The 16,700-nt window shown below is 44.0% G+C and overlaps 1 protein-coding gene across 3 annotated transcripts in view; it reads right to left on the bottom strand.

Annotated features, from left to right (window-relative positions):
• LOC143292053 (UDP-glucuronosyltransferase 2A3-like) overlaps positions 1-16,700 on the bottom strand; it is an 87,304-nt gene that overhangs the window by 33,768 nt on the left and 36,836 nt on the right. Inside the window, exon 1 of one of the 3 annotated variants that reach the window (XM_076602226.1) lies at positions 10,421-10,838. The exons of 1 other annotated variant lie outside the window; for it this stretch is intronic. The gene's annotated coding sequence lies outside the window, so the exon portion shown is untranslated. Of the gene's footprint in view, positions 1-10,420; positions 10,839-16,700 lie in introns of those variants that run through there. One more of the 3 variants, XM_076602229.1, reaches the window with a different exon arrangement.

Here is a 16,700-nt window from a genome sequence, read left to right as displayed (position 1 = left end):
GGAAGTGGAGGGGTGGGGGCTGGGGGTGGGGGGCAGGGGGTGGGGGTGGACAGAGTATTGGTGGTGGTGGTGGTGGTGGTGGGGGTGGGGGGTGGGCGGGAGGAGAATATCGATTGAAGAGGGAGGCAAAGCACAGCTGTACACAGCACCGCCAGCCAGCAGAAGCAGCTAGCAGAAGCATTAAACTTTCGGGTGGGACTTGCCGTCCTGGCTACGTACACTACAGGGTGGGAGGGAGGGAGGGAGGGAGGGGAAGGAGAGGGGAGAGAAGGGAGGAAGGGGTGGGTGGATGGATGGGTGGGTGGGTGGGTAGAGAAATGGCAAAGTGCTGATATGTGTTAATACGCTGTGATCCTTATCAAACATGTTCCCTACAAAATCCGCTAAACGCACACACCGGCAATGCGCAGAATGTATTATTGTGTATGAGTCAAAAGCACAACAAAGAAAAACTTATAACCGTGCTCTAGACTGGCTAACTGTCAATGAACTGGCTGCAGTTTAGAAACAAAAGTACACGAACTGAAATAAAATGCAAAAATAAATAAATAAATAAATAAATAAAATAAAAATAAGTGAAACAAGTAGAAATATGGGGGTGGAGGTCAAAATAGCACATTCACTTACGCATTGCAAAATTCCAAATTCCAAATCGCCGAACATATCAAAGGGAACATTACAAGTATGCCACGCCGCCAGGCCAATACTGATCACCTTAATAGCAGTCGTTAATTTGTCACACTATACACTGGCAGTCGCCAGTATTTTCTCCCCCTCCACTAGACATTGAGTGGTGGTCTGGATGCTAGTCATTCGGATGAGACGATAAACCGAGATCCCGTGTGCAGCATGCATTTAGCGCACGTAAAAGAACCCACGGCAACAAAAGGGTTGTCCCTGGCAAAATTCTGTAGAAAAATCCACTTCGATAGGAAAATACATAAAACTGCAGGCAAAAAAACAAAAAAAAACCCCCCCCCCAAAAAAAACAAAAAAACAAAACAACAAAAAAAAAAGGGTGGCGCTGTCAATGTGGCGACGCGCTCTCCCTGGGGAAAGCAGACCGAATTTCACACAGAGAAATCTGTTGTGACAGAATAAAAAAGAGTAATACAATGATAGAAGCGAGCCTATTGAGACAGAACTGTGTTGTGAGTGTGTGAATGGAAACCTGGCCAGGTGAGAAGGTAGATTATCCCGGGATTGGGATTATAATGTGGATGTTTTCTGCTTTTAAAATTCCATGTTGTGTGAAGATTTTTAGTTGACGTGTGTGAATTAATAATCATTTCTGATCAGTACACACACACACACACACACACACACACACACACATATATATATATATATATAAAGTGTATAAGTGTATACTGTGTCCTCAGCTATGTAACAGAAGAATGAATTATCAGTGACTGTTTGAGTGAGTGCACAGATGTGTGCTTTACTGAGAATCGAACCTAACAACCTGTGAGCTAACCCTGACAACAACAACAACAACAACAACAACTAAGTACACATTTTCCCCAAACCTGGACACACACACACACACACACACACACATACACCGCTTCGTACTTGGGGGCGATTTTGGCCGCTCAACCAACTGAACTTCGTAGGCACCCCTATACAACTAGCACAGCGCAGACATTTCCACCACACACCCACACTTTAAACAGGTGTTAACAGCTTCACACAGATAAAAAAAAAAAAAAAAACAACAACCCTCAAAACAGCCCCAAACAACCCAACAATCGCCCCCCCCCCCCCCCCCCCCCCCACCCACTGCCTAATCTAAACCAAACACAGTCACAGCAACAAATCATTGCATTCTCATGTTCCCTTGTCATATGTGGGTCTGTCTATATACATAGTTATCCACCGACAGAAAATATTGCAGAAAAAAAAGAAAGAAAGGAAAAAAAAAAAGAAAGAAAAAGAAGAAGAAAGAAAAAAAAAGAAGAAGAAGTAAAGAATAATAATAATAAGAAGAAATCTCATGGACATTTTTCACACATTGATATTAACAATCACCTTAGCTCTCGTTCTTCTGGGTTTGTGTTGTGTAGAGCGAGTGATATGCAAAGTAAAGTCGCTGTGTGATTGTTTGCTTTGAGAGATAACGTCAGGTTTGTTGGGGATTGGGGGTGGGGGTGGGGGTGTCATCAGCGTTGGGTGTCACCGGCAACAAGATAAAGAGTCCCCCCCCCCACCCCACCCCTCAACGCCTCACCCCCCCATCCCCGTCCCCACCAGTGTGATTGGATTCTTTTAGGATATTATCAACTACTGCAGAATTTGGCTGTTGTTGCTGTACTGTATGATTTGATTTGCCATTGGATTTGTTACTTCAAAATTTTTACTGCTTATATTTTCACACACACACACACACACACACACACACACACACACACACACACACACATATATATATATATATATATATATATATATATATGCATGCATATACTGTCTTTCTATTCTGGTGTTCAGAAACACGTTGTAACATGTGTGTGCGGAATATGCGAAGGCTCATGAGCACATTCACGCGCGCACTTCTCACGATATTATGTCCAGAGAGAGATCTTCCTTCCTCACCCATCCACCCGTCAACACACACACACACACACACACACACACACACACACACACACACACACACATACTGTACACACACACACACACACTGTACACACACACACACACACACACACACACACACACACACACTTCCTCAGAGACACACACACGCCCACATACAGCCACACACACACACACACAGAATCACACACACACACACACACACACACACACACACACACACACACTCACTCCCTCAGAGACACACACACCCACCCACAGTCACACAGACTCACACACACACACACACACACACACACACACACTCAGAGTCACACACACACACACACACACACACACACACTCCCTCAGAGACACACCCACCCACACACAGTCGCACACAGACTCACACACACAGAATCACACACACAAACACACACACTCAGAGTCTCTCTCTCTCTCACACACACACACAAACAAAACCAAAAAAAAACCCACAAAAGAAACAAGCAAACAATCACACACACACACACACACACACACTCACTCCCTCAGAGACACACACACCCACCCACAGTTACACACACACACACACACACACACACACACTCCCTCAGAGACACACCCACCCACACACAATCACACACTCAGAGTCTCTCTCTCTCTCTCTCTCTCTCTCACACACACACACACGAACAAAACACACAAAAAACCCACCAAAGAAACAAGCAAACAATCACACACACACACACACACACACACACACACACACTCACTCCCTCAGAGACACACACCCACCCACAGTGACACAGACACACACACACACACACGCACACACTCAGAGTCACACACACACACACACACACACACAGTCGCACACAGTCACACACACAATCACATACACAAACACACACTCAGAGTCTCTCTCTCTCTCTCTCTCTCTCTCTCTCTCTCTCTCTCTCTCTCTCACACACACACAAACAAAACAAAAAAAAAACCCACAAAAGAAACAAGCAAACAATCACACACACACACACACACACACATACAGAATCACACACACACACACACACACACACACACACACACACAGAATCACACACACACACACACAAACACACACACACACATACACACAAACACACACACACACGCGCGCGCGCGCGCGCGCGTTTCTAGGGCACATCAAATCATCTTGAAGAGTTCACAGTTTGGTGTTGTTTTCGGATCACATGCCCAGTGAAAAAGTCACATGAAAAAAGCTGAAAAGTCACGGGGCTCACTGAACACAGTCAACCGGTTTGACGTGTGTGTGTGTGTGTGTGTGTGTGTGTGTGTGTGTGTGTGTGTGTGTGTGTGTTTCGGATCCACTCTGTTTTCGCATACCCAGATTCAAACACTCGACTGTAAGCCGCCGTTCTTTCTCTGTCTCTGGACCTTGTAACTGGAATGAACTTCCTCTTTCACTTCGTCAGGTCTACGCACTCGGCTCTTTCAAATCTGGCCCTAAAAACCCACCTCTTCCCCAAATAGCCTCCCTTCCCTGCCTCTTCCTTGTCTTCAGTTTTTTTCCTTTTTTTCTCTCTCCAGTTTTAGAGTTATGCATGCGTTTGAATGACAGGTGCGAAAGCGCTTTGATTTGTCTCTGCACAAGATTCAGCGCTATATAAATATAATAATCAATTATTAATTATCATTATTATTGTGTGTGTATGTGTGTGTGTGTGCGTCGTGCCTGTGTGTAGGGGTATGTGGGTGTATGTGCGTGCGTGAGTGTATCATGTGCGTGCATTCGTTCGTGCATGTGTGTGTGTGTGTGTGTGTGTGTGTGAGTGTGTCGTACATACCTTGGCTCCCTTGAGTACCACGTGTGTGTCTGTGTGTATGCAGGACCGACAGACAGCAGCGCAATAGACTGTGTTTGGTACCGATCTACGAATTCCCGTGCGCGTGGGAGAAATCGTATCTTTCCATCCTAGCCATTTCCTCCCATCACGTCTATAATGCAACACCCACACACGATTAGGCGGCCTTTCAAAGCGTGGGCTGGCTGTATTGTCCAAAGCAGTGTTACACGCACGCACACACAAACGATCGTGAACATTAACACGCACACAGAGGCGCGCGCGCACACACACACACACACACACACACACACATACACACACACACACACAAAACACAGATAACAGTCAGACAGACAATGACAAACAAACACTCATGAATACACACACGCGCGTCAAAGTCGGTCTTTGGGGGCAGTAAGAGAGGTTGGGCGGCTAAGAAGGAAGAAGGAAAGAGAATAGCATTAAAAACCACCACCACCACCACCACCACAAGAAAACACCAGCAAACGAACAAGGCTAGTTCTCTGAAGACATGCCTTCTTCAATGGTTTAACAAGCGAGGAAAGAAAAAAAAAGAAACAACTTCGAAGTGTATCACACGTTGTAAATTAACAAATAATGAGGCCAGGAGATGAAATGATTAACAAAATAGTAAAGAGTGGTAACTCTCCATTCACAAGGTACACAACTTCCAAGTCAGTGCTGCTTACGCTACCGATTCAGCTAGCACACAGGGAAATAAAAGGTACATTGGAACAAACCCAGACACTTCCTCAAAAAAAAAAAGGAAGCGCCGGGCCTGTCCTTATACCGATCATCTGACATGTGCACACAGCAGCAAAGACAGAAGAAATGTGCAAACACAAATTAGCTTTTATTCAAGACTGGCATAGCCTCTTTAATCCTGAACACATGGACAATACAGAACAAACACACGGTTGCTTCGGTGGTTTTTCAACTGGAAATTAACAAATAATGAGGCCAGGAGATGAAATGATTAACAAATAGTAAATAGTGGTAACTCTTCATTCACAAGGTACACAACTTCAAGTTAGTGCTGCATCACACGTTGGTTTACAGATCCATCCGCATCATTTTCCTTCTCCCTTGGCAGTAAGGCTGCGTATCATTTGCGTTTTAAAAGACATTTTAAATCTTCTACTCACATTCTAGGTCACCACCACATTGAAGCTCAAGTTTGCAACATAACACAGATTCATTTCTCAACACGTGCCGTTTTCGCTGCATACCCCGGTTACCAGAACGACGGTGAACTGCGCGCGCGCGCGCACACACACACACACACATACACACACACACAGACACGCGCGCACACACACACACACACACATACAGACAGACACACAGATAACACCACATACTGACATAGTAAGTTACTTGTCACCACTTTGGACTATACAACGACAACAAAAAAACAAAAAAAAAACACCACCAGAATCGTGTGTGTGTGTGTCTCTCTGAACATTGAGATCCATCGGTATGTGTACCACGCACCGGATGTGATGACATAACTTGCATCCTTTCTAGATTCCCAAACGTAAAGTGCAAAAGAAAAAAAACCCATTAGTGACTGTTATTTCTTTCTCTTTTTTCCCCACACAGCGTATAATTGAAAAATTGGGGATGGGGTGGGTGGTGGTGGTGGTGATGAAACTGAACATTTTTCAAAGTGTAACGACATAAAATTAGAATTTCTGAACTATTGTGCAATGGCTTACACATATATATATGGGTATTTGCAATACTCTCTCTCTCTTTTTTTTCTTCTTAAGGCCTGACTAAGCGCGTTGGGTTACGCTGCTGGTCAGGCATCTGTTTGGCAGATGTGGTGTAGCGTATATGGATTTGTCCGAACGCAGTGACGCCTCCTTGAGCTACTGAAACTGAAACTGAAACTACCCAACTTTGTATAACAAGGGCCGGAGAACTTGGCGATGGGCTGCTCGCGAGGGGCTGTTGGGTCCAGCACCAGCAGGCAGGGTCCAGTAACGGTATGGTATTGCCTGTCCGGCTTCCCAGTATCCCTTGCAGCCCTGTATATACTGAGCCTACATTGTGGGTTTCGTCGCCCTAATTTTTGACTCACTCTGTGTAAACAAAGTGAGTCTATGTTTTAACCCGGTGTTCGGTTGTGTGTGTGTGTGTGTGTGTGTGTGTGTGTGTGTGTGTGTGTGTGTGTGTGTGTGTGTCCGTGTGTCTGTGTGTCTGTGGTAAACTTTAACATTGACATTTTCTCTGCAAATACTTTGTCACTTGACACCAAATTAGGCATAAAAATAGGAAAAATTCAGTTCTTTCCAGTCATCTTGTTTAAAACAATATTGCACCTCTGGGATGGGCACAAAAAAAAAAAAAAAAAAAAAAAAATGAAGCCTAATTATATGCAAACCACATTTACTGTTATATTTATATTTTTTTGTATTCTCTAAACTTGGCACTTTGATCTGATATTCTGACCCAACAACAAGAGCAGTCATTATTATCATTTTCTGTTCAAACAGGAACTTCTTTTGCTCAGCATGGAAGTTTTATTTATTTTGCAAACGTTTTGGTGCAGATAGTAAAAAAGGGAAATTACTCTGTAATTAATGCTAGGGGACTTAACTTACTTTAAACTGATCTTTCTCATCTTAAACATTACATTTTGAAATTATACTCAATACATAAAAAGCTTGGATTTTTTAAAAAGTATATCACAAGTGAGTCTTGAAGGCCTTGCCTCTCTTGTTAATATTATAGTCTTGATTTCTTCTTATTCTTTTCATCGTCATTCATTGGACAGCGCTAGCAAGTCAGTGGCTTCTGATCTCCTCCCTGTTCCGCTAAACTATGACTTCTGTCTCTGGATCACTCACCACAGAGGATGATAACTGCTCATCACATTTTTTTTTGCAGAGAAATCTGGCGAGTCCACTTGGGACGAAACTGCAGAAGTTTACATCCGGCATACATGTGGAGTGATGGCCTAGAGGTAACGCGTCCGCCTAGGAAGCGAGAGAATCTGAGCGCGGCGCTGGTTCGAATCACGGTTCAGCCGCCGATATTTTCTCTCCCTCCACTAGACTTTGAGTGGTGGTCTGGACGCTAGTCATTAGGATGAGACGATAAACCGAGGTCCCGTATGCAGCATGCACTTAGCGCACGTAAAAGAACCCACGGCAACAAAAGGGTTGTTCCTGGAAAAATTCTGTAGAAAAATCCACTTCTATAGGAAAAACAAATAAAACTGCACGCAGGAAAAAATACAAAAAAATTAGGTGACGCTGTAGTGTAGCGATGCGCTCTCCCTGGGGAGAGCAGCCCGAATTTCACACAGAGAAATCTGTTGTGATAAAAAGAAATACAAATACAAGTACAAACTGACCCTCAGTATCAGACAAAATTCAAATGTGTCACCAGTAGTTGTATTCGATTGGTTTATATCGACTCATTACCATTAATGTTTTATCTAGGTCATTAATTTTTTATCTCATTTACTCTATCCCTCTTCACACAGCTTTGCAAAGTAATTTTTGTAATGACAGAAGATTTGCTTGGTTAGAACCTGCAATTGTTTTCCTCCAATATCATGTTGTTCGAAACGAAAATCCTGCTTGCATCCTTTGGGTACCTTCTGAATTATGCACACACACACACACACACACACACACACACACACACACACACACACAAAAGCTGGTCTGTGTGGGTAAAGCAAGGAAAGAGAGACGGTAAAAAGTAACGGATAAAAGGTGAATGATAAGAATTGAATATCTATCTATCTCTGTCTCTGTCTGTCTCTCTCTCTATATATATATACACACATATGCACGCAGAGAGAACGAGTGGAGAGTGAGAAGGTGGGGTATGAAGTTTAAGAGGAAAGGGATTTTTTCCCCACTCTGCATACTGCTTCTTCATATTATCAACACAAGAATGCACACCAACTTTATAAAAAAACAACAAACAACCCCCCCCCCCCAAAAAAAAAAACAACAACAACAACCCCCCCCCCCCCTCCGAGTTTGCAGCGCGCAAACACCACGTGTTTTTTTTTTTTTTTGTTCTCTTTCTTCAACACACAATTGTTCTTATCAATAATAAATCATCACTCAGAGACTTGGCTTCAGTTTTGGACACTTCCACTTGTGGACTCGTGTGTGAGAAACTAGAACACGAAAGAACAGCCTGGAGACATAAAAATGTTGTCTGCTTCATGAAGTTCAATCAAGAGTTCAGACTGAGAGAAAGATAGGCGAACCAAATCCATATTCAAATAAACAGAGACACACTTTAGCTTCTCCAACGCAGACAGAAAGAGTCACGCAAAAAGATGCAACGCACGCTCACGCATTGAAACCAACAACAACAACAACAAATATATATATATATATATAAACAAAATTATTATAGTATAAAAAAAAAAAAAAAAAGATGCAAGGAATAGCCATGGGCAGTTTATATCTTATATATAAACACAACTAATACAAATATAACTATAAATAGATACGAGTTTTTGTTGCTATTGCTTCCACACTAAACTACTGTTGTTGAGCTATTGTGGTTGCTGTTTCCGTACAAATCCGCACCACCATCACAACCACAAAAGCTGATACGCATACATGTATCACTACCATTATTACTACAACGGAAATGTCCTACGCTATGAAATGGAATGGAATGGAACTCTCGACTCCCGCAGATCTTCTAACCGGTCAGCTTAATCCGACACGACGGCCTTCCACGGAGGCGACACATAATAGTTGGTTGTGACTGTTGCTGTACAAGTGAAGACACGCTCTTGGGTTTTCGGCTGCTGTCCTATTACTACCTGTGTTTTGAGGCTCACCGCCGCTCGCCTTACATGATGGGACGCGCAAGTGATTACGGCTGAAGGGTGTTTCTGAAAAAAACAACAACCAATACTTATCCAAAATACAGGTTTTTGGAGGTGTTCATATTCCACAGGGACTTCTGACGATACAGAAAGTTCACAGATGACGGCCGACGACTTTGTCGTGTCCAGTAAGACATTTCTTTAATCGCTGTTGCATGGCCCGCGAAAGATTATAAAACAAGACTGCTTTCAGAAAGTTACTCTCATCCACGTTTGAAAAAAGAAAGAAAGAAAGAAAGAAAGAAAGAAAGAAAAAAAAAAGAAATGAAAAAAGAGAAGATAAATAATCACTGATGTCTTGAAAGCCACTAAAGCAACAACAACAGCAGTAACAACAACAACAAAACCTGAAAGTTGGTATCAGATCCCTCCAAAAAATGTGCCTCCCGTTAACAGGACGGAATCTAATGTGAGAAAATAAACAAAAAGCATTCTGGCACCACTGCTTTGTTTCACAATCTTTCCGCAAAGAAGTTCCATATCCTTGTTCCGAAAAACATGCTGTATCATGAATTGTTTTAACAACACCGTTTCGTCATCAACAACAACAACAACAACAAAAACCCAAACAAACAAACGTTGATGCTGACAGGCGTAGCTCACAAATATCCATTAACACTCAGAATCAGTCATTAATACTGAATCCTCAAGACAGAGGTTTTAGGAAACGTTTTCTCGAACAGAAACAGACCACTGTTGTCATGAAAAGCTTTGATGATGAAACAAACACCTTTTACTGACATGGACAGAGATCGGAACAGAAACAACTGCTTCCAATGGTTGTGGTCAACTGATTTCTCCCCTCATACTTCGCATGTTATCTGTTTATTAATTGATTGTATTGATCTTTTTTTTTCATTCTGTTTTAAAGAAGACGAAATGACAACGACCAACCAACAAGCCAATGCCCCACTTACCTGTAGAAAAGCCGGCCGCCCTCTGTTGGCCGACAGAGAAGAGAGAAGCTAAACCAATCCCTAAGCCCAAACTGGGCCTGCGTTCAAGGGGACGGTACAAAACAAACCAACCAACCCCCGCCCAAACCATGCTCCACTTTTCTATAAAAACAGATAAATAAGATTTAAAAAAAAGCACTAACCGTTTGTGTTTTTCTCTCTCCTGTCTTCGTCTCTTTGCTTCCTGTTCCCTTTTTTTTTTTTTTTTTTTTTTTTTTTTTCAATTTTCTTTTTTTTTCTTCTCCCGTTCCAGTACAGTCTTGAACAGAAGTACTCCACTCCACACTAACACACTCACTCAGAGAGAGAGAGAGAGAAAAAAAAAATGACCACCACCACCGCCGCCGCCACACACAACAACACACCTTTGCAGTCTTTTTCCTCTCCCCCCTGCCCGCGAGCTGTGTGTGTTCACTTTCCGCCGTTTTACAGACTGAAGGTATCGGTGGGTCCGGGCTGAAACTAGTCCTCCTGTCTGTACGTAGCAACGCTTGGCGGCCGTGTGATCTGCTGGGAATGGTCGGCTGGGTTTGGTTCGGTCAGCGGCGGTCTGCCTACCTGACGACGCTGTGTTGGAGTCACAGAGAGAGAGAGAGAGAGAGAGGAACACGAAAAGAGACGGACGGACTGTCGATGGTGAAATGTTGAAGGGTTTGGTTTTGGGACGAGGAGGAGGAGAAGGAGGGGGGCGGGGAAGGGGGGGGGAGCCAATAACAACTACAATAACAACAACACACACACAAGGCCTAAGCAGTAATTACGTTGTGCTTTGACGTATACTATAATATATCAAAGGGTTTTTAGATGATGAGGAAGAGAGAGAGAGAGAGAGAGAGAGAGAGAGAGAGAGAGAGAGAGATCAATGGGGGAAAAAAACACAAGAGCTGAATGACGAGAGCTGAACTTTTGCCTTGCACGCTATGCTATCATAGTGACATATCAGTGTTGTTGCTGTGGTCCTGACGTGTGTGACTTGCCTTGGTTTTGTTTTTATAAGTGTTGGTTCGGGTGGTGGTGGTAGTGGTGGCATTATTTGTGAAGGGGTCGCTCTGCCCGGGGTGTTTACATTATCAATACAGGTGTAATATTATGAGATTATATCACAGATCCAGATTCACACAGGTTTACAGCTGGGCCAATAGCAAGGTGAGAGCCGTATTATCAATGGTTTCTCCAAGGCAATGGGAAATCATTTACAGCTTAGTCTTTTGTGAAGGAACTATGACTCTCAAACTAGGAGGCAAGATGCACTGGCTCTTAGTGGGCTGCAGCCTTGAAGGACTAGTTGGCCTTTGGGAACCACACCAACGCCGACTGCCCCCAAACCTTCTTAGATGAGAGAGTGGGGATGTAACTTGGGCAAGACACTCTCCACTATAAACAAATTCTAGTAGCTCAGATAGCTGGGACAGCAGTTGCCTCTTTAGCTGTCCTGATGGTCATAGTCGGACACGACTGACTATCATACACATAGGTGTTGGTGTGTTGTTTGAAAGTATTAGTTAAGTTGTTGTTTAGTGGTTGTGATATTACTGGTGTAGGTTTTGTTGTTGGTGGTGGTGTTTGAAAGTATTAGTTAAGTTGTTGTTTAGTGGGTTGTGATATTCTTAGTGTAGGTGTTGTTGTTGGTGGTGATTTTGTATTAGTTTAGCCGTTGTTTAATTTCAGTAAGAGTGTTCTTGATTATATGGTTAAACCATACTGACAGTATGCTGACACGTTTTTTGTTGTTGTTTCTTTCTCAACAAACACTACTTTTCATGATTTTAATTATTATACTTTTCCTGTATGTTATTTTCTGCTATCTCTCCCCTCGTTGTTGATGTTCTTCTTCTTCTCCTTTTCCTCCCCCTCCTCCTTCTTCTTCTCCTCCTCATCTTCCCTCTCCGCTTCTGTATCCATCCAACCCCAAACTCCCACAAGGACTAGAACACGTACAGTCCTAGCGCCGATAGTCAGTGCCAGTGCACAGACCCACAGTTCTGTCTCCCTGCTAGGCCTGCCTGTATGTGACACAGATATTCTGCCGGCCTTCCCCTTCCACAACACACACACACACACACATACACACACACACACACACACACACACACACACACACACACACACACACACACACACACGCAAAGAGAAAAGAAAAAGAAAAAAAATCAATGATAATTTTTTATGCTAAGTCTTTGCTGCTGGTGGAGTCTGTCTAGTCCGTGAGATCGATTTGACTGAGGAGGGGAGGGGCTGAGGGGGGAGGAGGTGGCGGGAGGATGGGGGGGGGGGGGGTTGAGGGGCTGAGGGGGGAAACGACTTCCACCAGCACAGCACATCACCTGGAACCGGATGGTCTACAGGTATAGGCTGCATACAAATAAATCAGTTGGACAGGGAAGTGGGGGTAGAGGAGGGGGGAGTAGGAGGAGGAGGGGGGGGGGGGTTGGTGGCGAGACAACAAAGTCTTCGTTTCTGAGACTAAACGCAAGAGACATACAAATGCATGTAGAGACGTATATATAGATATATATTTTTTTTTCTTTCTTAATTTAATGCCTGTCTTTGCTCGGTATCGTACCTCATCATGCTCAGCATCCACCCTTTCCCTCCTTCCTCGTCTTCTTCATTAACCCTTTCACCGCCAAGCTCGCATTTATGCACAGGCGTGGTAGAAGACCCATGTCAGTCACTGAAAGGTGACCGACCATTCATTGGCCTGTTATCCATGAACCTACTGCTCTTAATTCATGTTCGGTGGTAGGATAGGCCATATTTTCTAGACATCGCAGGGGGGAATCCCCAGCTATTCTTAGCCACTGTCTTTTCTGTGTTTATACAACAAGGGAATTTTGTACTCTAAATTGACTGGCGGTGAAAGGGTTAAACTTGTAGCGAACGGGTGGGACTGCCTGAATAGCAGTAGTAGTAGTATTAGTAGTAGTAGTAGTAGTCGCAGTAGTGGTAGTAGTAGTTGTTGTTGTAGCTCAACCTTGAGCTTGGCGGTGGTTTTTTTTTTTCCTGTTATTTGTTTGGGGTTTTTTGTTGTTGTTTTTTAACGTAATAAAAAAAAAAATGTGGCCATGAGGAAAAAACAACAACCCCAAACAAACCCATGGATGGCGGTGCATCGTTAGTGTGCTTTGCGAGAGTGTCTGAAGTCGATTCACGTTATAGTGCTGGAATCGATGTCTTGTGTCTGGTGACAGCAGCTAGTTGCAGGTCTTCAGAAGTGCGTGCGTGCGTGCGTGCGTGCGTGTGTGTGTGTGCGTGTGTGTGTGTCTGTGTGTGTGTGTGTGCGTGTGTGTGTGTGTTGTGTGTGTGTGTGTGTGTGTGTGCGTGTGTGTGTGTCTGTGTGTGTGTGTGTGCGTGTGTGTGTGTGTGTGTGTGTGTGTGTGTGTGTTGCAATGTTTGTGCAATGTCAGCCTTTTGTCTTTCTTTTATTTTTGCCTGTGCCTCTATCTCTCTCTCTCTCTGTATCTCTGTCACACACACACACACACACACACACACACACACACACACACACACGCACGCACGCACGCACACACACACACACACATGCCTATGTTGATATATATCTACAGTGTGGCTGATAAACGTTTAAAAAAATACAAAAAGAACAAATAAAAAAAAAACAAATGCCTCTGTTAGCGCATACCTTCAAGGACATCACAGTCTCTTGAAAACAATGTCAGTCAACGAATCAACAATGCTTTTCTTTTTTTTTCTTTTTTGCCAAGTGTCATGTCTACTTATTGATCTCGAGTTAACTTGGAGACAGAGAGAGAGAGAGAGAGAGAGAGAGAGAGAGAGAGGCACAAGCATGGTATTAATAATCGTCATAAAAAACAGAACACACACCTACTCTCTCTCTCTCTCTCTCTCTCTCTCACGCACACGCACACGCACACACACACATAAGCATACATTGTGTATGTTTAAAAAAAAAACCCATACTAATGTGAATATAAAACAGTAAGTCTAATACAAATACACATAACACTGAATAACAGGCGGGGGGTGGGGGATGCTCATTGCCAAAGGAAGCATAATTCAACATATAAAATAGTAGAGAGAGAGAGAGAGAGAGAGAGAGAGAGAGAGAGAGAAGGGGGGTGGGGGTGGGTGGGGGGGGGCGGCGGGGGGAGGGGGGAGGTTTCAACGAAAAAAAAAGACACAGAAGATGACACTCGCTAACCTATGCAATGTTGCATGGACTGAAATGCCACAAATGGCAGCTGGATATTGCACATGCATATTTGTTGTTGTTGTTGTTTTGTTTTTGTTGTTTGAAACATTAACTCACTCAGTACGGCCAGTCCTCTCTTCTCCTCTACACAGACCCCTCGGATGTCCAGTGGGTGTCTGAATGACCCAACATTTAGCTTCCGTCGTCAGAATTGTGGTATTCTTTGTCAACATTCACCACTTCAGTATAAGAGCCTTCCGCTTGCAATATTTTGATGATGGTAATTGGGGTGAAACGCTGTTAACGTTGTCTCTTTCGCCGCTCGTATGGAGAGAGTTAACCTTCTCTCCGCGAGACTACTGAAAGCCACACAAATGACAGCAATGAATTATGATCGACACTGACAGTTTTGATTTGTGCCAGAAAGCAAAGCAACAAGTTGTGATATCAGGGTGCTTGATGTTGAGGATGGGTGTGTTGATCTTCTGTGATAACGTGCTGGAATCAATGTTTTATGTCTGCCATGTATTGTATTGTATTGTATTGTATTTCTCTTTTTCGTCACAGCAGATTTCTCTGTGTGAAATTCGGGCTGCTATCCCCAGGGAGAGCGCGTGCGTCGCTACACTGAGAGCGCCACCCATGTTTTTTGTTGTTGTTTTTTGGTGGTGGTGGTGGGGTGGGGGGGGGGGTATTTTTTTTTCCTTGCATCGGCAGCTAGTTATTGTTGTAGTTGTTGTTGTTATTGCATTTGTTGCTATTGTTTTTGGTCAAACACTCGACTGTTGGCCGCCGTTCTTTCTCTGTCACTGGACCTTGCATTTGGAATGAACTTCCTCTTTCACTTCGTCAAGTCTCCACACTCAGCTCAATCTTTCAAGTGTGGCCTTAAAACCCACCTCTTCCCAAAATAGCCTCCCTGTCCTGCCTCTTCCTTATCTTCAGTTTTTCCAGTTTTTAGAGTCATGCATGTGTGTGTGAATGACTGGTGCGAAAGCGCTTTGATTTGTCTCTGCACAAGATTCAGCGCTATATAAATACCATTATTAATATTATTACTATTGCGATGTGTGTTCCCATTTCTTTAACTTTTGCTTTTCTTGTTTTCGTTTCTTTCTTTTTTTTCTTATCTTATCTTATGAATAACTTTTTTTTTCTTCTTTTTCTTTTCGGTGTACTTTGTTGTTGTTGTTGTCGATATCCCACGTAGAGGACTGGGTGGGAAATAAACCACATGCATTTGCTTATCTCAGATTGTGTTTCGTTTTGATCGTTTCTCTTTCCGTTAAACTGTTGGACAATGAATAACATGACACACAGACACAGATACCCAACTGTCAAACTGCACGGATATTTTCTATTCCTACCGCCGAGTGTGTGTGTGTGTGTGTGTGTGTGTGTGTGTGTGTATCTGTCTGTGTGTCTGTGTCTGTGTATGAGTGAGCTTTAAAGTTATTCTGAAATAGATGCTTCTTTCCTCTCACATCACATCACATCACACACACACACACACACACACACTCCCCACCCGCCCACCTCCCCCCCCCCACCACACACCTAAACACACATCTGTGGCGGCAATGTCCACACCCACACACACCACAACACACACAACACCCCCCCCCCACCCACACACACACACACACACATGGACACGTCCGTCCACCCACCCCCCCACACACCTAAACACACGTCTGTGGCGGCAATGACCACACCCACACACACCACAACACACACAACACCCCTCCTCCCACCCCCTACACACACACACACACACACATCTGTGGCAATGTCCATCCCGCTTCCTGCCTCCCTCAGCGCCAGTGACCTAGAAACCGGACGACAACAGCAACTACACGAATTACCACTCAGATGTGGAGAGTGGCGTTTGTGTTGTGCTGTGTTGAGGCAGGCAAGAAAAGACCAACGTGTTGTCTGGCAAATAGCTGATGGCCGAGTCCACTGATCACGGGACTACAATAAGGGAGGACACCATGGCCTCACGGTGGTGCCCACCGTGCGGCCTTGAGGTGTTATTGTGTACCACGTTGGTTTGAATTGGGGGCGGGTTACCTAGGTAAGGGGGTTGGGGAAGGGGTTGTAGGGGGTGGTTGTAAAGGGTTAGGGGTGGAGGTTGGGGGAAAGGACTAGAAGATTGAAGGAGAATAGGGATACAGAGGATTGAGTAGGGAGCAGAGACGTGTTTCTTAATCGCAGCATTGAGCTCACACGGCTTGTTTGGCTCAGCG

This window comes from Babylonia areolata, chromosome 18 (genome assembly GCF_041734735.1).
Source record: "Babylonia areolata isolate BAREFJ2019XMU chromosome 18, ASM4173473v1, whole genome shotgun sequence".
In the NCBI taxonomy this organism is placed as follows: Eukaryota; Metazoa; Mollusca; class Gastropoda; order Neogastropoda; family Buccinidae; genus Babylonia; species Babylonia areolata.
This window is presented reverse-complemented; position numbering and strand designations above follow the sequence as displayed.